Source organism: Chiloscyllium plagiosum, unplaced genomic scaffold, assembly GCF_037043375.1.
Source record: "Chiloscyllium plagiosum isolate Xiang-an unplaced genomic scaffold, Cpla_swu_hap1 HiC_scaffold_2, whole genome shotgun sequence".
NCBI classification, from domain to species: domain Eukaryota; kingdom Metazoa; phylum Chordata; class Chondrichthyes; order Orectolobiformes; family Hemiscylliidae; genus Chiloscyllium; species Chiloscyllium plagiosum.
In genome coordinates, this window is record NW_028270140.1 from 55,279,290 (window position 1) to 55,306,981 (window position 27,692).

At 42.7% G+C, this 27,692-nt stretch overlaps 1 long non-coding RNA gene across 1 annotated transcript; it reads left to right on the forward strand.

The window, feature by feature from the left end:
• The first annotated feature begins 577 nt into the window (after positions 1 to 577).
• LOC148151901 (uncharacterized) lies at positions 578 to 26,737 on the forward strand. The gene is made up of 3 exons (XR_015759091.1): positions 578 to 733; positions 907 to 983; positions 26,546 to 26,737. It is a non-coding gene; the product is annotated as an uncharacterized LOC148151901 (long non-coding RNA).
• Positions 26,738 to 27,692: the final 955 nt, after the last annotated feature.

The window sequence follows — 27,692 nt, forward strand, 5'->3', positions numbered from 1 at the left end:
GGACAGAGTAGACAGGGAGTAGGCAGAAAAGAAAGATAAAATGGCTTAGATTTAAAGTGATGTGTGAATGAAGCAAGGTAAGAAAAAAATTACACACAGCGAGTATGGGATGCATTGTCTGGAAATATGATGGAAACAAGTTCAATTGAAGCATTCAAGAGGGCAGTGGATGAACGTTTGGATAGTCATGGTCTGCAGGAATATGAGGAAATTACAAGAGATTACTACTAATTTATAGAGCTGGACTCGATAATAAAGCTGGCGCAGACACAATGGATTGAATGGTCTCCTTCTGCACTGTCATAATTCTGTGAAATAAATTGTCAACTTTTTGCTCTTCTGTAAAGCACTGGATAAGATGTAAAATAAAGCCTTGTGTTAATTTTCTCTTGGGAGTTGATCATCTGATTATATCTGGGCCAAAATAAGCTTTTCACTTTTCTCCCCAGTAACCTTGCTGTTATATTACTACATTTCACACCATCACAATCACCACAGTTCTGTTTTACACACCAAATCAGAGTTTTCATAGCCTGCTATTACTTGGCATGCAGTTTTTTTGTCTCTGTGTTAACTTTGACAGCTGGCATCAGCAAGAAGAAACAAATGAGAAAACTGCTATCCGAATACACTTTGCAATTATGGAGTAACTAGCATCTCTTACGTTTGTATTCCACGATGGCACATTCATGCTAACTTATTACAAGGATAAATTATTACTTGGCAATAAAAGGTAAGAGCAAATATTTCCATTTTAACAATGTCAATGATCTGAGTAAGTCAATAAATCATTACTGTTACAGAGAGTGAAATACTCAGCAATTGGACTGTTTTTTTTTTAGATGTCATTGCAAATCCAGTGAACTTTCACATTTTCTTTTACATAAAACCTTTATACTGCACCAGGAAACGTGACAGTAAATATCTGAAGATGGCATCGCTGCAACAATAATTCGCTTTCCAAAGTACCAACTGACTGACAGGTATCAGAAGCATGAAGCAATTTAATTAAATTGAGATTTTCAAGAGAATATTAGTTGATTATCTGGATAGAACTAATGTGGAAGGGTATGAGGAAAATGTAGGAGATTAGCACTAGATAATGGTACTTCTGTGAAGAGCTGGTGCAGGCATAATGGGCAGAATGACCTTCTATGCCATAAAATACCTGTGATTTGGGATGACATGCTCTTGAGGAGAAAGTGAGGTCTGCAGATGCTGGAGATCAGAGCTGGAAATGTGTTGCTGGAAAAGCGCAGCAGGTCAGGCAGCATCCAGGGAACAGGAGAATCGACGTTTCGGGCATAAGCCCTTCTTCCTGAAGGGCTTATGCCCGAAACGTCGATTCTCCTGTTCCCTGGATGCTGCCTGACCTGCTGCGCTTTTCCAGCAACACATTTCCAGCCCATGACATGCTCTTGGATTGATATAAGCAATGTGTACCATCAGACAAAAAGTGAGCCTACAATAGCAGATGCTGATGAAATATTTATCGGAAACACATCAAATTTGCAGAACTTATTTCTGTTTAAGATGAATGTTACATGACCTGGATATTAGTGCTGAATCATTATCTAGAAATCTACAGACTTGCAAAATAATGATGAGAATGATGACACTTTGGTGGAAACAAATGACAAGATGCTCAATGGATAGGCCAGGATGGCAGTGAAAGTCAATGTTTTGTGAGAAATTGGACATGACACGCTATACAATTTGAACAATACAGCCACCATGAGTGTTGGCTCACAGAATATGGAGACAGGCAGAATATGAAACAATGGGCCTCAACAACATGGTTCTCCCAATATATGAGAAATCTGGGTGAATTCATAGAATCATAGAATCTCTATAATGTGGAAAGAGACCATTCAGCCCATTGATTCTGCACTGACCCTCTGACGAGCATGCCATCCTACCCCCATAGCCTCACATTTGCCATGGCTAATCACCCTAACCTGCATATCCCTCAATACTACAGGATAATTTAGCACAAACTCCACACAGAGAGTCACCTGAGACTGGAATTGAACCCAGAGAACCAATTGTGTGAGTTTGCACAATCTTCCCAGGTTCGATGGATCCACCATGGGAAATGCAGTGTTATAGAATAGGGTAGGGTGGTGGGTCTGGGTAGGATGATGTTTTGAGTCTCGGTGTGCCCTCAATGGGTCACATGCTTCCACATAGTAGGGATTCTATGATTTTAACTCATGGATTGGACCAGGGTGCATCTCAGGGCTGTTCGCTCACTCTCTTATTGCTTGTTCACTTAACACCTATCTGGATGCTGACAGCACCCCTGTTTTGTCTTTTATCACTTTTCCTCATCAGTCTCACTTTAAAGGCTCATGGTTTTTCTCTCTTGCCTTTCTGTGTAGCACATTGCTATGTCCATCTCACACCTGTAGTATTTGCCATCAGCCTGTATAGCAAACATACTGCATGTGCTTTAATGAAATGGCTGTATCTCAAATCAGAGGAAGACATAATTTAGCCAGGGCTCCTGGTAAACTGAGAACAGTGTCCAATGTCAGTCTTGAGCCTTGTCACAGTCAGTCATCTGCCAATGACATCACACTCAGGACGTTCGACTTACTACAATCCGAGGAGAGGGACACAGTCAAGCCTGTAGGTCCAGTCCAGCCAGTCAGAGGATTAACAGATTATCAGTTAGTGAGCTTCATGGAGAGTGGATAGGGATCTGGTAAGTTATCACTTGGGGCTGTCTGTCCAGATCATTCGGAGGTGGAGCACGGTCAGTGTTGGGAGTTAACGGAACAAAAGGTATGAGTGGGTGTCAAAGGAGTCTATTTTGATAGGGAGGTGGGGGGCTGAACACTGGACTCTGGAAGCAACCACCTGCATTGCTGGTGGTATAAGAATGGTGAATAAGGGGAGCACCCGGACCAACCAACCCAACCACCCCATGGCTCAACACTTCAACTCCCCCTCCCACTACACCAAGGACATGCAGGTCCTTGGACTCCTCCCTCACCAGACCATAGCAACACGACGGTTGGAGGAAGAGCCTAGGAACCCTCCAACCACAAGGGATGAACTCAGATTTCTCCAGTTTCCTCATTTCCCCTCCCCCCATCTTGTCTCAGTCAAACCCCTTGAACTCAGTACCGCCTTCCTAACCTGCAATCTTCTTCCTGACCTCTCCGCCCCCACCCCACTCCGGCCTATCACCCACCTTGACCTCCTTCCATCTATCGCATTTCCAACGCACCTCCCCCAAGTCCCTCCTCCTTACCTTTTATCTTAGCCTGCTGGACACACTTTCCTCATTCCTGAAGAAGGGCTCATGCCCGAAACGTCGATTCTCCTGCTCCTTGGATGCTGCCTGACCTGCTGCGCTTTTCCAGCAACACATTTTCGGCTCTAATCTCCAGCATCTGCAGTCCTCACTTTCTCCTCCACGTAGATAGGGTGGTAAAGAAGGTGTATGGCATGTTTTCTTTTATTGGTCAGGGAACTGAGTACAAAAGTCAAGATGTTATGTTACAGCTTTATAAGACTTTGGTTAGGCCACACTTAGAGTAATGCATTCAATTCTGGTTGCCACATTACAGAAAGGATTTAGAGGCTTTGGACACAGTGCAGAAGATGTTTACCAGGATCCTGCCTGGATGAGAGGGTATGAATTATAAGGAGAAGTTAGAAAAACTCACATTGTTTTCACTAGAGTGGTGGAGGCTGAGGGGAAATTTGACATAAGTCTATAAAATTATGAGTTACACAGATAACATTGATGGTCAGAATCTTTTCCCCAGAGATGAAATGGCTAAAACTAAGGGCATGCAGGTAGGTTGAGAGGGGGAAAGTTCAAAGGAGATGTGAGTAGAATATAGGACATAGAAGAGTACAGCACAATACAGGCCCTTCGGCCATGATGTTGTGCCGAACATTTATCTTAATCTAAGAGCAGTCTAACCTACACACCCTTCAATTTACTGTCATCGATGTGCTTGTCCAGCAGTTGCTTAAATATCCCTAATGTCTCTGAACCTAAGACCACTGCTGGCAGTGCATTCCATGCACCCAAGACACTCTGTGTAAAGAACCTACCTCTGACATCTCCCCATACCTTCTGCCAATCACCTTCACATTACATCCCCTCGTGACAACATTCCTGCCCTGGGGAAAAATCACTGGCTATCTATGTCTCTCATTACCTGGTACACCTTTATCAAGTCACCTCTCTTCCTTTTTCTCTCCAGTATAAAAAGCCCTAGCTCACTCAACCTCTCTTCATAAGGCAAGCCCTCCAATCCAGGCAGCGTCCTGTTAAATCTCCTCTGCACCCTCTCTAAAGCATCTACACCCTTCCTATAATGAGGCGAACAAAAATGGACACAATATTCCAAGTGTGGTCTAACCAGGGTTTTAGAGAGCTGCAGCAAAACCTCGCGGCTCTTAAACTCAATCCCCCTGTTAATGAAAGCCAAAACACAATACGTCTTTTTAACAGCCTCATCAATTTGGGTGGCAACTTTGAGGGATCTATGTATGAGTGGACTCCAAGATCCTGCTGTTCCTCCACACTGCCAAGAATCCTGTCTTTAACCCTGTATTCAGCATTCAAATTTGATTTTCCAAAATGAATTACTTTGTATTTATCCAAATTGAACTCCATCTGCCACTACTCAGCCCAGCTGTGCATCCTGTCAATGTCTTGTTGTAGCCTGCAACAGCCCTCAGCAATATCTATAAGCCCCGATCTTTGTGACATCAACAAACTTACTAACCCACCCTTCCACTTCTTCATTCAAGTAAGTTATAAAAACCACAAACAGCAGAGGCCCAAGAACAGATCACTACACAACACCACTGGTCACTGACTTCCAAGTGGAATACTTTCCATCCACTACCACTCACTGTCATCTTTCAGCCAGCCAATTTCGTACCCAGACAGCCAACTTTCCCTGTATCCCATACCTCCTAACTTTCTGGATGAGCCGACCATGGAGAACCTGATCAAATGACTTACTGAAATCCAAATATACCCCGCTTAACCTTCATCAACTTGTCTCGTCACATCCTCAAAGAACTTAATAAGGCTTGTGAGGCAGGACCTGCCCCTCATAAAGCCATGCTGACTAGCTTTAATCAAACTATGTTTTTCCAAATAGTCATAAATCCTATCTCTCAGAATCCTTTCTAGATTAGATTCCCTACAGTGTGGAAACAGGCCCTTCAGCCCAACAAGTCCACGCCAATCCTCCAAAGAGTAACCCACACAGACCCCTACATTTACCGCTGACTAGAACACCTAACATTAAGGGCAATTTATTCACCTGGCCTGCACATCTTTGGATTGTGGGAGGAAACTGGAGCACCCAGTGTAAAACCCATGCAGATTTGGGGAGAACGTGCAAACTCCACATAGACAGTTGCCCAAGGTGGGAATTGAACCCGGGTCTCTGGTGCTATGAGGCAGCAGTGCTAACCACTGAACCACCATGCCTTGCTCGCCATCAGCGTAAGACTGACTGGTCTGTAATGCCCAGGGATTTCCCTTTTTGCTTCCTTGAACAGAGGAACAACATCCGCCTCCTTCCAATCATCAGGTACCACTCCCAATCATCCGGTACTATTCCCGTGGAGAGTGAGAATGCAAAGATCATCACCAGAGTTGTAGCAATCTCATTCCTCGCTTCTCGTAGTAACCTTGGAAATGTCTGGTCTGGCCCTGGGGACTTATCTAACATAATGCTTCCCAGAATTTCCAGCACATCCACTTCCTTGATATCACTCTGTTCGAGCCTATTAACCTGGTCCACGGTGTTCTCACTATCAACAATGTCCCTCTCTCTCTAGTGAATACTGAAGGAAAACAACCTCATTTAGGGTCTCCCCTACCTCATCAGACTCCAGGCACAAGTTCCTTCCACTATCCCTGATTGGCCCTACCATCTCTCTGATCATTCTCTTATTCCTCACATACATGTAGAGTGCCTTTGGGTTTTCCCTAAAGCTTCCCGCCAAGGCTTTTTCATGTCCCCCCAGCTACAGTTTAATTCCAAGGAACCAGTGGGACCTGTGTGGAATTTCTCAATTATCCACTCACAAATGTATCAGAACTGACCAATGCCATTTGTACCAGATCACATGAAGACATCAGTACTGTAGCTTGGACAGTGGGATTTGGCTTCCTCTGGTGCAGGGCACTTTAGAATATACAAACAGAGTACTGAGAGGGCTATATCACAATGCAGCTGAGTCCATCAATTGAAACAGATTGCATTTCATCAATGAAAAATGTGATCTGTGATAATCAGTTCCACTTCTTCGAGGCTCACGCCCACTACCCTGGGAGTTACCATGATGCCGAAATCCTAGGAAACGCTTATGTTCCTGTTGCTGTTGAGGGTCCAGATGCCTTATCAAGATGGTTACTAGGAGATGAGAACTAGCTACTGAAATTCTGGTTGATGACTCCGTTGCACAGCTTCTGAAGAAGGGTTATACCCAAAACGTTGACTTCTTCACTTCCTGATGCTGTCTGGTTTGCTGTGATCTTTCAGACGCCTACCTGTCTGCCCTGACTGAGGTGAAGCATAGATACAATGCTTCTTAATTCTAGACCATTCTTCAAACAGGGCCCATGGTGCACAGACGACAGATCTATTGAACACAATGTTTCACTGGTTCGACCAGCCTAGTGTGACCATGCAGCTTAATCTAAAGAGAGAATGCTGCCTAATCCCAGAATCTTGCACCCTGCATGACTGGAATAAGTAATGAGGGGACGTGATGACTTCTGAAGAGTTGGGAAAGTGGGAGCAGTTTTCCAAGGATGAGGATGAAAACATTAAGCAGAAAAAACAACAGCTTGTGTGTGACAGTGTGTAACAGTGTCAGGCATACAAGCCAGGTAGGACTTAATTCAAACACAGTTCTAATAGAGAAGAGCTGTATGCAGTGATCACACATTGATTGCAAAATTGTTGGTGCGCAACAGGCACATAGCTTGTTTGTATTCTGAGAGCCAAATGCAGCTTCAGTTTGATTGATTTCTATTCATTTTTGATGATTGTAAATAAATCGTAATCTTTTGAAGTGTTAAAGGCTTTCCTGTGTATGATGGTTTCTCACTTATCACTGAGAAGATGTTGGGTGATGGTGATCAATGGGGAAAATATAGCAGTCACTTGAAGAAGGATGTAAGATGGGATGTGGGTAAGAACCACTGAATTGGCACTTAAAAAGCCACAGAAATAGGACTGTGCAGTTACATGTGCAAGCAAGTGCCAGTCGTAACACCTAGCTGCTATGGGATGCAATGGTTTGTAGTTGCTGTGTTCCTACATTGACAGTGAAGGGGATCTCTGGGCTGGAATGCTTGACCAGGGCTACTTCTGGTGTTTAAAGGAATGTGTGTTAATATAAATGGGTTAACATTGGATGAGAAGGATGCCATGGATAGTGATTGGTTGCTAATGAAATGAGTTTGGGATGATAGCACAAGAAAACATACTGTGCCTCATAGAGGGAAACAATCTATGAAACTTGATGAAAATGTGCCATTTGCTAAACTATCTTGAGAATCGGGCCAATACATTTCACTAACTATGTTGTAAAAAGCCTGAATCTAAAAAGATGAAGAGGAGCAAGACCTTTTAGTTGTGAGTAGAACTTTATTATTTTTGCTTTATTATAGTGAGAAAAATAGTAGCACTAAAATGGCATGGCATATATGAGATACTACTCATTTTTCCAAAGATTGTAGATAAAGTAAATTGAAGAGTAGCAGACAAGCAATCTGAAGTAACAGTGAAGTTAAACTCAGACTGGAAATCCAACATGTTCCACATTTGATCAGCTCCACAAAGCCAAGACAAAAGGGGACTTTGTTTGTTCAGTGTTCAAATGGAAAACACTAAACCATTTGGCAAGAAATTTAAAAACAGTTGGATATGACCCATATTTTCCTTGTGATAATGCTTATAATAATGATTTGGATCTAATTTAACTGGTCTTTTGGTTCTTTTCATTTACATTTTGTTTTCCTTTTCCCTTTACTTCTAAGTACCCTTTGCAGTCTTCATGAGGATTCTACAAAAATATTTGTTGCCTTACAACTCAAGAGTGAATATTTTTTTGAAAAATCATTACATTGGCGACACTGGCTTTTGGCCCTTCCTGAGGTAAAACATCTGATTTTATTTGCCAAGTTTGCTTGATGACACAGCCAAGACCAGCAACTCCCTCACCATATGGGAAATGACAAAATCAAATTCACATCTTTTTCTAATTTCCAATTTATAGCAACTGCTCAGATATGGCCTCAGTCTAGATTTGATGGCCTTCACCCAATTTAAATCATAACTAAATTGAACATCCAAAATGAACCCATTTATTTATTAAATGCCAGTGAAAAGTAATGATTAAGTGAAATTGCAGTGCTGTGGTGTCCCTTGAAGAAGAGTTGGACATCTTTATTTTGACAAAATGATATTCATGCTTCTAATTGTAATTAGTTAATCAGGTGATGCAAGTGTGACCTTCACCAAAGCAGCAACAATTTGGAGGCAAAGGAGTTCATTCAAGTGAATAGAGTGGTCTATTACAGGCAGTTACGGGTAAATGCAAGGCGACGATTTCCAAGTAGACGCATAGGAATACCGGACTCACTCTAATTCATGAGCACGAGTTACAGCTTTTTATACACCAAAATAAACAACTTGTCGAGCAATCATGGGCAGTTTGTCTCCACCCCCATTTCAAGTGTGGTCACCATCATCATGTGGTCTCATTTTAGTTTGATAAGTTAATCAGCTATCTCCTTTGTCAAATTATTCCTGAACTATCATTCTGGCAACCAGCTATCTTACAGTCAGACTGCATGCTCCTGTGGTCAACCTGAAATGTCATGGAAGTGTCTGCCATTTCAACAAAGTTAGTCAACCCCATTCTTCTACCTGAATAAGCCTTGCTTAAACATTCTCAGTCAACTATTTGATGTCTATTCTACGATTCATATGTGTGTGTGTGCGCGTATATTTAGCTGGACTACTGGATCATAGGTCTGCTCTCTCCTTAGAGAGAGACAACTGGTGGCAGTTTAGGCTGACGGTCACTGCCTCAAGTGAAGTTGAGAAGAAGAGCACTTCATGGTAACCTCAGCTAGTGCAGGAATTGAGCCCATGCTGTGGCATTGCTCTGCATTACAAACGAGTTGTTCAGCCCACTGAGCTAACTGATCCCCATTGTTGGGTTAAATATCTTTAGAAATGAAATCAAATTCACCACAGCAGTTTGAACTCAAAGTCAGTTTAAAATTTCTGGAATAAGAAAGCCAGTAAAAGTTACAATGAAATTGTTGGATATTGTAAAATCCAAGCTGTCCAAGATGAAAAGTTACTGACCATACCTTGTCTCCAGGTCAACAGTAGTGTGTTTGACAGTTTACAGACCTTTAACTTGGCTGAGTATTTATGCAGCCTGGCAACATCCTTTAAATTTAAATTCATGTTGTATCTATTTTAGTTTTTTTTGTTCACAGAATGTGAGCTTTGCTGGCTGGGACAACATTTATTACTCAATCCTAACAGCCCTGGGGAATGTGGTGGTGAACTGTCTTATTGATTCACTGCAATCTTTTGGATGTAGGTAGATCCATAATGCTGTTAAGAAGAAAGTTCAAGGATTTTGGTGACACTGAAGGAAGGGCAATATATTTCCAAATCAGGATAGTGAATGCTTTGGAGAACTCATAGTTGGTGGTATTCCCATGGAGTACTTTAACATGCACATTGATTGGCCAAATCAAATCGTTAGAGGCAATCTTGAAAAGGAGTTCATAGAACGCATCCACGATAACTTTCTTGAACAGTATGCTACTGAACCTATAAGTGAGCATGCAATCTTAGATCCGGTCCTGTGGAATGAGACAGGCAAAATGAATGATCTTGTAGTTAAGCTTCCTCCCGCTAACAGTGATCACAGTATGATCGAATTTCGGAAAGAAATGGAAGGTGAAATAGTATCATCTAAAACCAGGGTGTTATGCTTAAACAAGGGAAACTATTATGGAATGAGGAGTTGGTTAAATTAGACTGGGATCACAAGTTATATGGTGGAACAGTTGAGGAACAGTGGACGACATTCAAAGAGATTTTTCACAGTGCTCAAGGAAGATCAAAAACACGAATAGCAAGAATAGGAAGAGCCAACCTTGGATAACCACGGAAATAAAGGAAGACATCCAATTAAAAGTTCAGGCTTACAAAGTAGCCAAGAATAGTGGGAAATGGGAAGATTGGGAAAACTTTAAAAAGCAGTAAAGAACCAGAAGCAAGCAATAAAGAAAGGAGAGATAGATTATGAATGCAAATTAGCACAGAATATAACAACAGGTAGGAAAAGCCTTTATAAATATATAAAACAGAAAAGGGTGGCTAAAGTGGTCATAGATCCCTTGCAGGATGGGAAAGGGGAGTTAATATTGTGTAATACTGATATGGTTGAGACCTTGAACAAGTATTTTATGTCAGTCTTCACAGTGGAAGATGTTCCTAACATGCCAAGGAATGATTTTAAAGATACAATAGGAGGTTAGAATCTCAATTAAATTGTTATCACTAAAGAGGTAATATTGAGAAAACTTGAGGGGCTAAAGGTAGATAAGTCACCTGGAACTGATGGAATGCATCCCAGGGTGCTGAAAGAAATGGTGAAAGTTGTAGTAGATCCATTAGTGGCAATTTATCAAAATTCCCTGGAGTCTGGGCAGGTCCTGGAAGATAGTGATGTCACGATGTTGTTTTAAAATGGGTGTTGGCAAAATGCAGGTAACTATAGGCCAGTTAGCTTAACATCTGTAGTCAGGAAAATGCTGGAGACTATCATGAAAGAAGAAATAGTGAGACATCTGGGTGGAAAGGGTTCCAACAGGCAGAAGCAGCATGGATTCAGGGAGGGAAGGTCTTGTTTGCCAAACTTACTGGTGTTCTTTGAGGATGTAACAACTGTGATGGATGGAGGTGTACAGGTGGATATTGTATACTTAGATTTCCGGAAGGCATTCCACAAGATGCTGCATAAAAGACTCAATCATAAGATAAGAATGCCAGAGTTGAGGGGAATGTACTAGCATGGATAGAGGACTTGTTAATCAATAGAAAGCAAAGATTTGGGATAAATGGGTGTTTCTCTGGTTGGTGATCAGTGGTGAGTTGGGTGCAGCAGGGATCAATGCTGGGCTTACAACTGTTCATGATATATATAAATGTTTTGGAAGAGGAGATTGAGTGTATCCAAGTTTGCTTGATGATACTAAATTGAGTGGAAAGGCAAACTGTGCAGAGGATGTGGAGGGTCTACAGAGAGGTTTAGACAGGGTAAGTGAGTGGGCAAGGGTCTGGCAGATGGAGCACAATGTTGGTAAATGTGACATTATCCACTTTGGAAGTACAAATATTAGGTCAGAGTACTACTTAAATAGTGAAAGAATACAACAAGCTGTTGTGCGGAAGGACTTAGGAATGCTCATACATGAATCACTAAAAGTTGCTTTGCAGGTGCAATGGGTAATCAGGGAGGCAAACAGAATGTTGACTTTCATTGCTAGAGGGTTTGAATTTAAGAGCAGGGAGGTTCTGCTGCAATTGTACAAGGTGTTGGTGAGGCCGCACTTGGAGTATTGTGCACAGTTCTAGTCTCCTTACTTGGGGAAGGGTGTGCTGGCTTTGGAGGTGGTGCAGGGGAAGTTCACCAGGTTGATTCCGGAGATGGGGGGGTTTACTCTGTGAGGAGATGTTGAGCCGCCTGGGACTGTACTCACTAGAATTTAGAAGAATAAGAGGAGAACTTATAGAAACATGTAAAATTATGAAAAGGATAGATACGATAACGGCAGACAAGTTGTTTCCAGTGGTAGATGAGACTAGGAGTAGGAGACATGGCCTTAAGAGTAGGGGGAGTAGATTGAGGACAGAGATGAGGAGGAACTGCTTCTCCCAGAGAATAGTGAATCTATGGAATTCTCTGCCCAAGGAAGCAGTTGAGTCAGTTTCATTAAATATATTCAAGATATGGTTGGATAGATTTTTGCATGGCAGGGGAATTAAGGGTTATGGGGATAATGCAGATAGGAGGAGTTGAGATGATGTACAGATCAGCCGTGCTCTTAATGAATGGCAGAGCAGGCTCGATGAGCTAAATAGCCTACTCCTGTTTCTATTACTATGAAGTTAAAAGCTGCCACCATCATCCTCTTAGACCATAAAACCATAAGATAGAGGAGAAGCATTAAGCTCATTGATTCTACTCCACCATTCAATGATGGCTGATTTTTTTCTCTCAACCCAATTCGCTTGCCTTCTCCCTGGAATCTGATGTTAGGTGTTGAAAAATCTAAAATCTCTCATTAATTACCTTTTCCTTATGCCTTTTCAATCAGTGTTACTACCCTTCCAACTCACACATCTTCTCTCAGTGCCTGTCATCCTGCATTATAGCCAGATGTGGCATGAAGGCCTTAGACTGCTACCTCAAAATTCTGCCATCCAATAATGTGACTCCTCCCAACTCCTGGATCGCCCCTGGGGAGGGCAAGAATGTTTAGCTTAATATTGTATTTCTTGCTTGATTAATGAAGAGCATTTCCAGTATTTTTGTTTTCTAAACTTCAGCCGTCCACTTCCAGCACATTTTATTAATTGTTTAAAATAAACTTCACTGTCTTGTCTTATGTTTAAGAATTGTTTTCCGAGCAGTCAAGTTGAAATCTTTCAAAGCTGGTATAATGTTACAATATTGCTGCTTGTTATCGTCAGTTGTGTGTACAAAGGTGAGTATTCAGGCACATAAGAATCCGATTGCTCTGTGCTATTGAATGTTTGCACTGGTTTGTATTATTGAGTTGGCAAAGTGGTGTGTTTCTTTGGAGAATGGTTTCCATTAAATGATAAAATCTGCTGATACAATCTTTCTGTTAGTTGATTTTTTCTTGCAAAAAAGTATGTTTATGTGAGATTCTTGTCAGGGGAAACCCATCACCTCCATGTGCATTAATACAGATGCTCTATTTACTCCATTGCCAAGTTCGGTCTTTGTAGTTTGGAAATATCCAGGTTAACGCTGTAATAAATAGCAAAGCAAATGTAAAGACAGTATGCTATAAATACTGCTATTGTGAAAATGTTCAGCAGTTAAGCTGTAAATGGGCTAGAAAGAAAAACTTGAACAGTCTCAGTCTGCTTCTGTCTCTGCTAGTACTGCAAAGGTTGCAATGACGAGAAATGCTATTGGTCAACTTCTTCGCTGGAGGAGTACATTCACAACTTATGTAGAGCATCTCAGTGTAAAATACACACCAGTCAGAATGTTGGATTTTGAGCCTTAGACTCAATTGTAGCATGTAGCAGGGCCCACTGTGCATTGCTCTGTTAAAATTGACATTGCAGCAAGAAACAAGAGGAAGTGAAATTGAACCCTTCCAGTCATAGGAACTAAGATTGTAGGAATCAGCAGCCAATTTTTTAACTGCTCTGTTTCTTTAATTTTCCATCTTACCATTCTCTCTAAATCACTGAAATGCTTCCCAACATCCCTCTGTAGCACACTACCTTATCAGTATACTCATGGCATGGTGGCTCAGTGGTTAGCACTGCTACTCACAGTGCCAAGGACTCAGGTTCATTTTCAGCCTTGGGGAACTGTGTGGCGTTTGCACATTGTCCCTATGTCCATGTGGACTTTCACCAGGTACTCTGGTTTCCTGCCACTGTGCAACAATGTGCAGGTTGGGTGGATTAGCCATGCTAAATTGTACTGTCATGTTAGGGAACTTCAGATTAAGTGGGTTAGGTGGATTAAATGCAGCATTATCGGGATAGGATGGGGGCTAGGTCTGGATCGGATTCTCTTTGGTGAGTCAGTGGGTCACTTGATAGGCTGAATGGTTTCTTTCTGCACTTTAGAAATTGTATAATTATGCACTGGTGCACCATCAAATAGAGGGAGACTTTAAACAAATCTGAAGATTATCTTGTATTTACAAAATCTAAAGGCAAGCAGAAAGAAAATTAATAGAATCTGCATTTTCTCTCAGAATACAAATGAATCACTCGTAACGTTGGGACTATACTCTAGCACCCCCCCCCCCCCTCCCCCCCAGCAGCCACCAAGACTTTGAGGAACAAATACGTAGCCACATTATGGAAAGATACAGTAAGAGCAGGGCTGTCATAGTGGGTGACTTTAATTTCCCCAATATTGACTGGGCATCCCTAGAAAAAGAGGCTTACACAGTGCAGGATTTGTTAAATGCATCCAAGAGGGCATCTTGAAACAGTATGTGGATGGTCCAACTAGAGGAAGGACCATATTGAACCTTGTATTTCCTAATGAGCCTGGTCAGGTGACTGATGTTTCATTAGGTGAGCATTTTGGAAGCAGTTATGTTTCGAGAAAAGAATAAGTGATGCATAAGAATAAGTAAGGATCTTGTGGGAAGGTGTTAAATTGGGGGAGGGCAAATTACAGCAGGAGAATTGACGTTTCGGGCACGAGCCCTTCTTCAGCCCTCCTTCAGCCTTTCTTCAGGGCTCATGCCCCGAAACGTTGATTCTCCTGCTCCTTGGATGCTGCCTGACATGCTGCGCTTTTCCAGCAACACATTTTCAGCTCTGATCTCCAGCATCTGCAGTCCTCGCTTTCTCCTCGGAGGGCAAATTACAACAACATCAAGCAGGAGCTAGGAAGAGTTAATTGGGAGGAGCTGTTATCAGGCAAGTCCACGCTTGACATGTGGGAGTTGTTTAAAGACCTGCTGACGAGAGTTCAGGATCAGCATGTTCCTGTAAGGAGGAAGGAGAAGGATGGCAAAGTAAGGGCCCCTTGGATAACGAGGGAGGTTGTGAATTTAGTCAAAAGGAAAAAGGAAGCAGTTGTAAGGTTTCGGTTGCTAAAATTGGACAGGGCCCGTGAAGAATATAAAGAAAGCAGCCAAGAACTCAAGTAGGAAATTAAGAGAGCAAGGAAGGGCTTTGAAATGACCTTGGCAAGTAAGGTTAAAGAGAATTCCAAGGCATTCTAAACATACATTAAAAACAAGAGGATAATTCAGCATGGTGTAGGACCATTCACAGATATAGAAGACAACTTGTCTTAGGAGGCAGAGGATGTGGACAAAGTTGTAAATGAGTACTTTGCATTGATATTCATGCAGGAGAAGGACATAGAGGATAATGAGAATTGCGTGGAGCATGATAATAAGCCATGAACCCCCACCCCCCCCCCCCCAACCCCGGGTCCACACCTTCCACCCCCACCAACCTCTGCACACAACTCACCATCCTCCGCCACTTCTAAACAGACCCCAACACCAGAGATATATTTCCCTCACCACCGATACCTGCATTCCGAAAAGACATTCCTTCCGCATCTCCCTCGTTAGGTCCACATCCCCCACCAGCCCACACCCCACTCTTGGCACCTTTCCCTGCCACTGCAGAAAGTTCAAAATCTGTGCCCACAACACTTCCCTCACCTCTGTCCAAGGCCCCAAGGGATGCTTCCACATCATCAGGAATTCACCTGTACCTCGACCAATGTCATGTACTGCATCCATTGCACCCAGTGTGGTCTCCTCTACATAGGGGAGACAGGATGCCTTCTTGCGAATTGTTCCAGAGGACATTTCTGGGACACCCACACCCACCAACCCCACTGCCCCATGGCTGAACACTTCAACTCCCCCTCTCACTCCGTCAAAGACATGCAGGTCCTGGGCCACCTCCACCGCTGAACCGTTACCACCTGACGCCTGGAGGAGAAACGCCTCATATTCCGCCTTGGGACCCTGCCACCACATGGGATAAATGAAGATTTCAACAGCTTCCTCATTTCCCCTCCGCCAACATTATCCCAGTCCCAAGCCTCCAACTCGGCACTGCCCTCCAGACCAGTCCATCACTGCCCACTCTGACTTATCACCTTCTCCCTCACCTTCACCCATTTATCGCTTTCCCAGCTACCTCCCCCCAACCCTTTGCTGCTTCCATTTACCTCTCAGCCCCGACCCACAAGCCTCATTCCTGATAAAGGGCTTATGCCTGAAATATCAATTCTCCTGCTCCTCGGCTGCTTTTCCAGCACCACACTCTCAACTCTGATCTCCAGCATCTGCAGTTCTCACTTTCTCCTAATATGCCATGACATTTTGAGATCAAGAAAGAAGTAGTGTTAGGTCTCTTGAAGAGCATTAAGGTCAAGAAGTCCCCAGGGCCCTGAAGGTATCTATCTCAGGTTATGGAGAGAGGAAAGAGAGGAGATTACTGGGGTCTTGACCAAGATCTTTGTATCCTTGCTAGCTTCTGAAGATGTTCAGGATGCCTGGTGATAAGTTATTATTGTCCTCTATTCAAGAAGGGAAGTAGGGATATTTGAAGAAACTACAATCAGATGAATCTCACATCAATGGTTGGGAAGGTATTGGAAAGAATTCTTAGGGATAGGATTTATGCACATTTGGAAAAACAAAGCCTAATTTAGGACAGTCAGCAAGACTTTGCACAGGCCAGGTCATGTCTTACTAAATTGATTGAATTTTTTAAGGAGGTGTTGAAGGTGATCAGTGAGGGGAGAGCAGAAGGTGCTATCTAAATGAATTTTAGTAAGGCTTTCAACAATGACCCTCGTGGTTGGCTCAAGGTCCCTCAAGGTTGGATATCTGCTGTTTGTGATATATAGTCATAGAGATGTACAGCATGGAAACAGACCCTTCGGTCCAACCCATCCACACCGACCAGATATCCCAACTCAATCTAGTCCCACCTGCCAGCACCTGGCCCATATCCCACCAAACCCTTCCTATTCATATACCCATCCAAATGCCTCTTAAATGTTGCAATTGTACCAGCCTCCACCACATCCTCTGGCAGCTCATTCCATACATGTACCACCCTCTGCATGAAAAAGTTGCCCCTTAGTTCTCTTTTATATCTTTCCCCTCTCACTCTAAACCTATTCCCTCTAGTTCTGGATTCCCTGACCCCAGGGAAAAGACTTTGTCTATTTATCCTATCCATGCCCTTCATAATTTTGTAAACCTCTATAAGGTTACCCCTCAGCTTCCGATGCTCCAGGGAAAACAGGCTCAGCCTGTTCAACCTGTCCCTGTAGTTCAAATCCTCCAACCCTGGCAACATCCTTGTAAATCCTTTTGGAACTCTTTCAAGTTTCACAACATCTTTCCAATAGGAAGGAGACCAGAATTGCATGCAATATTCCAACAGTGACCTAACCAATGTCCAGTAAAGCCGTAACATGACCTCACAACTCCTGCATTCAATACTCTGAGCAATAAAGGAAAGCATACCAAACGCCTTCTTCACTATCCTATCTACCTGCGATTCCACTTTCAAGGAGCTATGAAGCTGCACTACAAGGTCTCTTTGTTCAGCAACACTTCCTAGGACCTTACCATTAAGTGTATAAGCCCTGCTAAGATTTGCTTTCCCAAAATGCAGCACCTCGCATTTATCTGAATTAAACTACATCTGTCACTTCTCAGCCCATTGGCCCATCTGGTCCAGATCATGTTGTAATCTGAGGTAACCCTCTTCGCTATCCTCTACACCTCCAATTTTGGTGTCATCTGCAAACTTACTAACTATACCTCTTATACTTGCATCCAAATCATTTATGTAAATGACAAAAAGCAGAGGGCCCAGCACCGATCCTTGTGGTCACAGGCCTCCAGTCTGATAAATAACCCTCCACCACCACTCTCGGTCTTCTACCTTTGAGCCAGTTCTGTATCCAAATGGCTAGTTCTCCCTGTATTCCATGAGATCTAACCTTGCTAATCCGTCTCCCATGGGAAACCTTGTCGAGCGCCTTATGGAAGTCCATATAGATCACATCTACTGCTCTGCCCTCATCAATCATCTTTGTTACTTCTTCAAAAAACTCAATCAAGTTTGTGAGACATGATTTCCCATGCACAAAGCCATGTTGACTATCCCGAATCAGTCCTTGCCTTTCCAAGTACATGTATATCCTGTCCCTCAGGATTCCCTCCAACAACTTGCCCACTACTGAGTTCAGGCTCACCAGTCTATAGTTCCCTGACTTTTCTTTACCATCCTTCTTAAACAGTGGCACAACGTTTGCCAACCTCCAGTCTTCCGGCACCTCACCTGTGACTATCGATGATACAAATATCTCAGCAAGAGGCACAGCAATCACTTCTCTAGCTTCCCTCAGAGTTCTCAGGTACACCTGATCAGGTCCTGGGGATTTATCCACCTTTAACCGTTTCAAGACATCCAGCACTTCCTCCTCTGTAATCTGGACATTTTGCAAGATGTCACCATCTATTTCCCTACAGTCTATATCTTCCATATCCTTTTCCACAGTAAATACTGATGCAAAATATTCATTTAGTATCTCCCCCATCTTCTGTGGCTCCACGCAAAGGCCGCCTTGCTGATCTTTGAGGGGCCCTATTCTCTCCCTAGTTACCTTTTTGTCCTTAATATATTTGTAAAAACCCTTTGGATTCTCCTTAATTCTATTTGCCAAAGCTATCTCATGTCCCTGTTTTGCCCTCCTGATTTCCCTCTTAAGTATACTCCTACTTTCTTTATACTCTTCTAAGGATTCACTTGATCTATCCTGTCTATACCTGACATATGCTTCCTTCTTTTTCTTAACCAAACCCTCAATTTCTTTAGTCATCCAGCATTCCCTATACCTACCAGCCTCCTCTTTCACCCTGACAGGAATATACTTTCTCTGGATTCTTGTTATCTCATTTCTGAAGACTTCCCATTTTCTAGCCATCCCTTTACCTGCGAACGTCTGCCTCCAATCAGCTTTCAAAAATTCTTGCCTAATACCGTCAAAATTGGCCTTTCTTCAATTTAGAATTTCAACTTTTAGATCTGGTCTATCCTTTTCCATCACTATTTTAAAACGAATAGAATTATGGTCACTGGCCCCAAAGTGCTCCCGCACTGACACCTCAGTCACCTGCCCTGCCTTATTTCCCAAAAGTAGGTCAAGTTTTGCACCTTCTCTAGTAGGTACATTCACATACTGAATCAGAAAATTGTCTTGTACACACTTAAGAAATTCCTCTCCATCTAAACCTTTAACACTACGGCAGTCCCAGTCGATGCTTGGAAAGTTAAAATCCCTTACCATAATTACCCTATTATCCTTACAAATAGCTGAGATCTCCTTACAAGTTTGTTTCTCAATTTCCCTCTGACTATTGCGGGGTCTTTAATACAATCCCAATAAGCTGATCATCCCTTTCTTATTTCTCAGTTCCACCCAAATAACTTCCCTGGATGTATTTCCGGGAACATCCTCCCTCAGCACAGCTGTACTGCTATCCCTTATCAAAAATGCCACTCCCCCTCCTCTCTTGCCTCCCTTTCTATCCTTCCTGTAGCATTTGTATCCTGGAACATTAAGCTGCCAGTCCTGCCCATCGCTTAGTCATGTTTCCGTAATTGCTATGATATCCCAGTCCCATGTTCCTATCCATGCCCTGAGTTCATCTGCCTTCCCTGTTAGGCCCCTTGCATTGAAATAAATGCAGTTTAAATTATTAGTCCTACCTTGTCCCTGCCTGCCCTGACTGTTTGACTCACTTCTGTTCTCTGCTGTACCCGTCTCAGATCAATCTCTTTCCTCACTATCTCCTTGGGTCCCACCCCCCCACCTTACTAGTTTAAATCCTCCCAAGCAGTTCTAGCAAATTTGCCTGCCAGTATATTAGTTCCCTTCCAATTTAGGTGCAATCCGTCCTTCTTGTACAGGTCACTTCTACCCCAAAAGAGATTCCAATGATCCAAAAATGTGAATCCTTCTCCCATACACCAGCTTGCATGGCTGAGCGGCTGGTGTATGGGAGAAGGAATAGAATTAAGGAGAATCCAAAGGGTTTTTACAAATGTATTAAGGACAAAAGGTTAACTAGGGAGAGAATGGGGCCCCTCAAAGATCAGCAAGGCGGCCTTTTTGCGGAGCCACAGATGGATAAGTTAGTAAGTTTGCAGAAGATACAGAGATCAGTGGAGTTGTGTATGGTATAGAAGATTATCAAAGGATACAGTGGGATACAGATCAATTGCAGATATGGGCGGAGAAACAACAGATGGAGTTTAATCTGGGCAAATGTGAGGTGCCACATTTTGGGAGATCAAATAGAGTCATAGAGATATACAGCATGGAAACAGACCTTTCGATCCAACATGTCCATTCCAACCAAATATCCCAACCTAATCTAGTCCCACTGGACAGCACCCAGCCAATGTCCCTCCAAACCTTTCTTATTCACTCACCCATTCAGATGCCTTTTAAATGTTGCAATTGTACTAACCTCCACCACTTCCTCTGGCAGCTCATTCCATACACGTAACACCCTCTGCATGAAGAAGTTGCCCCTTAGGTCTTTTTTATATCTTTTCTCTCTCACCCTAAACCTATGCCCTCTAGTTTTGGACTCCCCCACCCCAGGGAAAATACTTTGTCGATTTATCCTATCCATGCCCCTCATGATTTTATAAACCTATATGAGGTCACCACCTCAGCCTCCGACACTCCAAGGAAAACAGCCCCAGACTATTCAACCTCTTCCTACAGCTCAAATCCTCCAACCCTGGCAACACCCTGGTAAATCTTTTCTGAACACTTTCAAGTTTCACAACATCATTCCAATAAGAAGGAGACCAGAATTGCACGCAATATTCCTGAAGTGGCCGAGCCAATGACCTGTTCAGCAGCAACATGAACTGCCAACTCCTATACTCAATACTCTGATCAATAAACAAAAGCATACCAAATACCTTCTTCACTATCCTGTCTACCTACGACTCCAAGGTCTCTTTGTTCATGGACTCATGCAGACCCTCTCTCATACACAAGCTCTCTCTCTCATACGCTCACACGTACACTCCAACACTCACACACACACTCTCTCACAGATTTATACCCCTTTACACTCACACTCATATGCATACATATATACACACTCTCTCACAGACACTCATACCCCCTTACACACACGTATAAGTTTGTGGGGTGAATTTGTACTTGTAGAATTACATTTTATTTTGCTCAAAAACTGTATGAATCCATGTAAGATTCTGTAAATTTCCTTTTTTAGATTAGAATCAATCTGAACGTTGGGACACAGACAGCCTCACACAGGGCATCTCACACCTTCAATGCATTATCTGGGCCAACATGGCTCCTATTGTTAAAGTTCACATGAGAATATAACTTTAAGAAAGTTCTGGGATTTACATATGAAAGAACTGAAACCAACATGCCTATTCTAAAAGATGAGAGACTTAACAAACAATCCAGGTCTTTTTCAATACATCATTTCAGCTGCATCACACTGTAAATGTTTGTTATAAACTCTGTGTCCTAGGATCTTATACTCCACAACCTCCTGATGAAGGAGCAGTGCTCCAAAAGCTAGTGCTTCCAAATAAACCTGTTGGACTATAACCTGGCATTGTGCGACTTTTAACTTGTGAAAGTTGTCATTGTATATGAGTGTGTTGGATAATCCTTCCAATAATCCTTGAGCTGGAGAGGGATTTGGGACCTACTCCAAGCCTTAATTTCACAGAAGAACTGTGTTCATTATGGCATGCAGATACCTCTTGAAATATTGGCTGCAATTACTTCCATTTCATGGAGATGATTGTGTGCAATTTACAAGCAGCAGTGGCATTGTGAGTATTATTTGTAACAGCATCTGCACCCTACTTGCTCGCTGCTTGTATTTTACATGTACAATGATGTGAGTGCAAATGATATGAAGCTGCCACTGCAAGTGCATGATTGATGTAATTGTCCATTCACTGGCCTCCCATTGTGCAGAAGTGGAGCCCACATGTTTGCCTTTCACACTGACACTGATGCCACCACACCTGGCATTTAATCCACTCCACCCCACCCTGACATTCAATAGATGACCCCCTGGCCTGATTGGTCTCCACAGCTTTCCCCAACAAATTTCACCACACAGCTCTGGATAATGACTGACTAGACTCTTGGCCACTCTCCTCCAGGTTCTTAACTGGTGATCTGTGTACCCTCTGTCTGTTTGTACTAGACTGATATGACCAACCATGGCCCAGTCCTCTAACATATTGTGTTAGAACTTGCAACTATGACTGCACCAATTGGATAATTTATTGCACCCATCCCTGGATTTGATGTGGATGTTACGCTTGACTGACTGAACCAGGACCCCTGACCGAGAGTTGACCCCCTTGACTCGACTGAGGACTACTTCTCACAGCCTTTCAATAATGGCCATTTGGTTGCAGCACATGCAGTATGTTTGGTGCAGAAAAGTTGGAACATGATGAAGGTGTGAGATTGATGTAGAATTGTGCCATAAAACATGATGCCCACCCTTTGGACTAACAAGCTTCCTGGCTCTGTGTCTGTGCTAAAGAGCCAGTCAATTTAGCAGTACTGTTAGCCTTCAGGCTCTGGCTGAGGTCCAATTCATTAATTGCTATGATATGACAGTGATGATGTGAGTATTCGGATGGGTACTAAGTAAGCAAACACTAAGAAAGCAGGCAAACAATCTTGAGATGCAGACTGGTAAACTTTATGATCTCGTGTCTGTTCCTGAGTGCAAAGTGTCCTTTCAATGTGAGTTGCTGATGGTTAAAGGTGTGTCCATTTGTACATGCATGGGCCCCAGTTATGCCTGTCACTTTGTGAGGTATGTGGAATATTCCTTGTTCCAGTGCTAATCGGGGTCCAAGGCACAACTCTTTCTCTGGTATTTTGATGTCATCATCAGTGCTGCTTCCATCTCTTGTTGATTACTTCCAATTTCCACCCCACTGTCACCATCACTTGGTCTATCTATGATCCTTCCCTTCCAATCCTCAAAATTTCTGTTTCCAATTCTGCGGATAGGCTGCGCACCAATATTTACTTGAAGAACGTGGTGCTGGAACAAGCAGAGTAGGTCAGGCAGCATCCGAAGAGCAGGAAAGTCAATGTTTCACGTATGAGGACATTCCTGATGAAGGACTCTGCTGCTCCTCCGATGTTGCCTGACCTACTGTTCTTGTTCCAGCACCACACACTTCTGCCCTGACTCTCCAGCATCTGCAGTCCTCACTTTCACCAATATATACTACAAACCTACCAAAGTACAAAGGGATCTGGGACTGCTAGTACGGCATTCTCTAAAGGTTGATTTGCAGGTTGAGTCCATGATTAAGAAAGCAAATGTAATGTTGTCACTTATCTCAAGAGGGTTGGAATATAAAAGCAGTGGTGTGCTTCTGAGACTTTAGAATACTGTGTCCAATTTTGGGCTCCACATCTCAGGAAGGACCTACTGGCACTGCAGCAGAGATTCACACAGATGATCCCTGGGATGGTAGGCCTAACATATGATGATCAGCTGAGGATCCTGGGATTGTATTCATTAGAGTTTAACAGGTTGAGGGGAGATCTAATAGAAACTTATAAGATAATGCATGCTTAGAAAGGGTGGATGCTGGGAAGTTGTTTCTGTTAGGCAGGGAGACTAGGACCCATGGCCATAGTCTCAAAATTAGAGGAGGTCATGAGGCACTTTATCAAAGGCCTTTTGGAAGTCTGGGTGGATAACATCCACTGGGTTTCCCAGGTCTAACCTACTTGTCACCTCTTAAAAGAATTCTAACAGGTTTGTCATGAACGACCTTCTCTTACTAAATCCATGCTGACTTGTTCTAATTCGACCCTGCACTTCCAGAATTTAGAAATCTCATCCTTAATGAGGTTAGTACAGCATTCTCTAAAGGTTGATTTGCAGGTTGACCTACAACTGAGTTTAGGCTAATCCGCCTACAATTTTCCATTTTTTGTCTTGATCTTTTCTTGTACAAGGGGGTTACAACAGTGATTTTCCAATCATCTAGTACTTTCCCTGACTCCAGTGATTTTTGAGAGATTACAACCAACGCCTCCGTTATTTCTTCTGCCACCTCCCTCAGACCTCGAGGATGTAGCCCATCTGGGCCAGGAGATTTATCAGTTTTTAGACCTTTTAGCTTATCAAGTACTTTCTCCTTTGGAATGGCCACCATACTCAACTCTGCCCCTTGACTCTCCTTAATTTTTTGGATATTACTCATGTCTTCCTCTGTGAAGACTGACACAATGTATTTATTAAGTTCTTCAGCTATTTCCTTATCTCCCATCACTCGCCTTCCTGCTTCAATTTGGAGTGGCCCCAATCTCTACTTTTGCCTCTTGTTTGTTTCTTACGTACTGAAAGAAACTTTTACTATCATTTCTAATATCACTGGCTAGCTTACTTTCATATTTGATCCTCTCCTTCCTTATTTCCCTCTTTGTTATCCTCTGTTTGTTATTGTAGTCTTTCCAATCTTCTGATTTCCCAGTATTCTCTCTTTTTCTGTGACACATTTCCTGAGTTCCTTCATCAGCCATGGTTTCATCCCACCCACCCACCCCCGATAATCTTTCTTTTCTTTGGGATGAACCTCTGTACTGTGTCCTCAATTACACCCAGAAACTCCTGCCATTGTTGTTTTACTGTCTTCCCCAGTAGACTCTGCTTCCAATCGATTTTCGTCAGTTCTCCTCTCATGCCTCTGTAATTACCTTTATTTAATTGTAACAGCATTACATCCAATTTTGCCTTCTCTCTTTCGAACTGTAGACTGAACTCTACCACATTATGATTGCTGCCTCCTAAGCATTCCCTGACTTTAAGATCTTTTATAAAGTCTGGGCTCATTACACAGCATTAAGTCCAGAATAGCCTGCTCCCATGTGGAGTCTATCACAAGCTGTTCCAAAAAGCCATCCTGTATGCATTCCATGAATTCACTTTCTTTGGATCCACCAGCAACATTATTCACCCAGTCCATTTGCATCTTGAAGTCCGCCTTACCTTTCTGACATGCTCTATCTATTTCCTGGTACACTTGTGCCCCTGGTCCTAACCACTGCTGGGAGGTCTGTACGTAACGCCCATTATGGTTTTTTTGTCTTTGTGGTTCCTCAACTCCACACTCACAGACTTCACATTAGACCCTATCTCATTTAATGCCATAGATTTACTTTCATTATTAACTAACAGGGCAACCCTGCCCCCCTGCCCACCTCCCTATCTTTTTGATTTGTTGTAAAACCTTGGATGTTTAACTGCCATTCCTGAATCCCCTGCAACCACGTCTCTGTGATGCCTACCACATCATAACCATTCACAATGATTTATGCCATTAATTCATCTACTTTGTTTCGAATGCTTCAAGCATTCAGGTAAAGCACTTTAATGCTAATTTTCTTATCCTCATGATTTCCACCACCTCTACCTAAGTTATCCTTCCTTTTTGCTTCATAGAATCTACATCCATAGAATCATTAGCCACCATTTCTTCCTCCTCTAGCGGATGCCACCATCATACACATATTCCTCTCTCCTCCCTTGTCAGCTTTCCGCAGGGACTATTCTTTTGGGGGTCTCCTAGTCCACTTTTCCTTCAGTTCCACTACATCCTCACAGCCCAATGGCGCCTTTCCCTTCAATTGCAGAAAGTGGACATTTACTTTCTCCTCCTCACATCTAAGGCCCCAAACTCACCTTCCAAGTGAAGCAGCACTTTACCTGCACTTCACTCAATCCAGCCTACTTTATTCGCTGCTCACAATGTGATCTCCCCTGCATTGGGGAAACAATGCATAGACTGGGTGACTACTTCACTGAACACCTACATTCTGTTTGCAAAAAAGACCTTGAAGTTCCAATTGCCTGCCCCTTCAATACATGACCATGTTCCCTGATCAACATCTCTGTCTCAGGCTTGCTACAGTGTTCCAGTGAAACTCAACACAAACTCATTTTTTGCTTGAGCACTCTGCAGACTTCTGGACATAACATCGACTTCAAGAATTTTCAGGCTTGATGCATTTTATCCATGTCCTTACCCCAAGCCACACACACATCAGGCCATATCATCACATGGACTGCTACTGCACACAACCCATTGTCTACTACTAATTGTTCCCCCAGACTGAGTTTTAGCTACTCCTTTGTTTGTCACTGTTTTTCTCTCTCTTTGGACTCTATCTCCACCTCTCATTTATTCTCTCCATATCCCCACCCCCAGCCTATCTTCTGCATAACTACCAGAATTTTCCTACCTAACATTAGTTCTGAAGAAGGGTCACTAGACCCAAAACGTTAATTCTGATTTCTCTCCACATATGTTCCCAGACCTGTTTAGTTTTTCCAGCAATTTCTGTTTTTGTTGCCGGGTACCCAGTCTGGTGTGCATTTCCGAAATGCTTGGCATCTAGTTTGTATGTATCCCTTGGTACAATAGGAAACTCTATATTAATGGGGTAATACTTACAGTTACATGAGGGGGATAATAAACCATAATCCCCATGATAGACCTCTTTCTGCTCTCTAGTGAAAGTCTTGTCTCACCATCCAGAACGCTGATGGAAATGCTTTATCCTGACATTGAGAGGTTTTACTGAACTATTGATGTAATTCTTCTAGATTTCTCTTCATAGCCCACATTTTCAGGACCTTATAAGAGACCGCTCATTGGAAGTATGGAGCTGATTGGAAATGTTGAAAGGGATCATCTAAAGTGTCAAGAGGACCTCTTGAGAGGTACTGTTAAAAGGAACGATCAAAAATATAAAGTTATTTAAAGCTTCCCTCCTATAAATATTTAAAAATAAAATGTTTAGTATGTAAAAAAAAACACTATTTACTTTTTCATTGTGTCTGTTAACACAAGCCCAAGTATTTATATCACTGAATTTATATTCAGGACTGATTGACGAGTTTCCATTATTACAGTGAAATACATGAAAATCATAGCTAGGATGACAGATTCAAGTGATTATAAACTCTTTGAAGTAGGATGCTTATTGTTAAAAACATATTATACATTTGACTGAATTTTTTTCGTTATATGGGAATATATAGTTAATTATGTAATAACTATTCAAAGGATTTCCTTTGAATATATAAGGATTTCCTTATAACTGCAGAGAAGCAGGAGAGATGATCAATATTCGCATTTGAGATGTCCATTCAAAAGTCTGATAACAGTAGGGAAGAAGTTGTTCTTGAATCTGATTGTTATCCTTGAATGGGTTGTGAGAGTGTCCCCACGCGTAATGGTGGTATCTATGTTCACACTCTGACACGTCTTGCAGCACCTACCGTGACAGGGTTGAATGGAGTTGTCCTGAGAGCCGGGCAGCTTGCTACGAGCAACGATCTGTTTGAGGTTTGCCATGTTCTTTGTGACCTGCAACACATTATCAATGAGGATGAGCACTTCACCAAGACCTTTCCCACACCTCCACTACTCACCTTTAACCGCCAAACCTCAAACAGATCATTGTTCATAGCAAGCTATCCGGCTCTCAGGACAACTCCATATAACTCTGTCACGGTAGGCACTGCAAGATGTGCCAGAGTGTGGACAGAGATACCACCATTACGCGTGGGGACACCTCCCACCTTGTACATGGCAGGTACTCATGTGACTCAGACCATGGAGGCATGGTACATTGGGGAAACCGAGCAAAGGCTACGACAACAGATGAATGGGCACTGCACAACAATCAACAGATAGGAGGGTTCCCTCCCAGTTGGGGAACACTTCAGTGGTCCAGGACATTCAGCT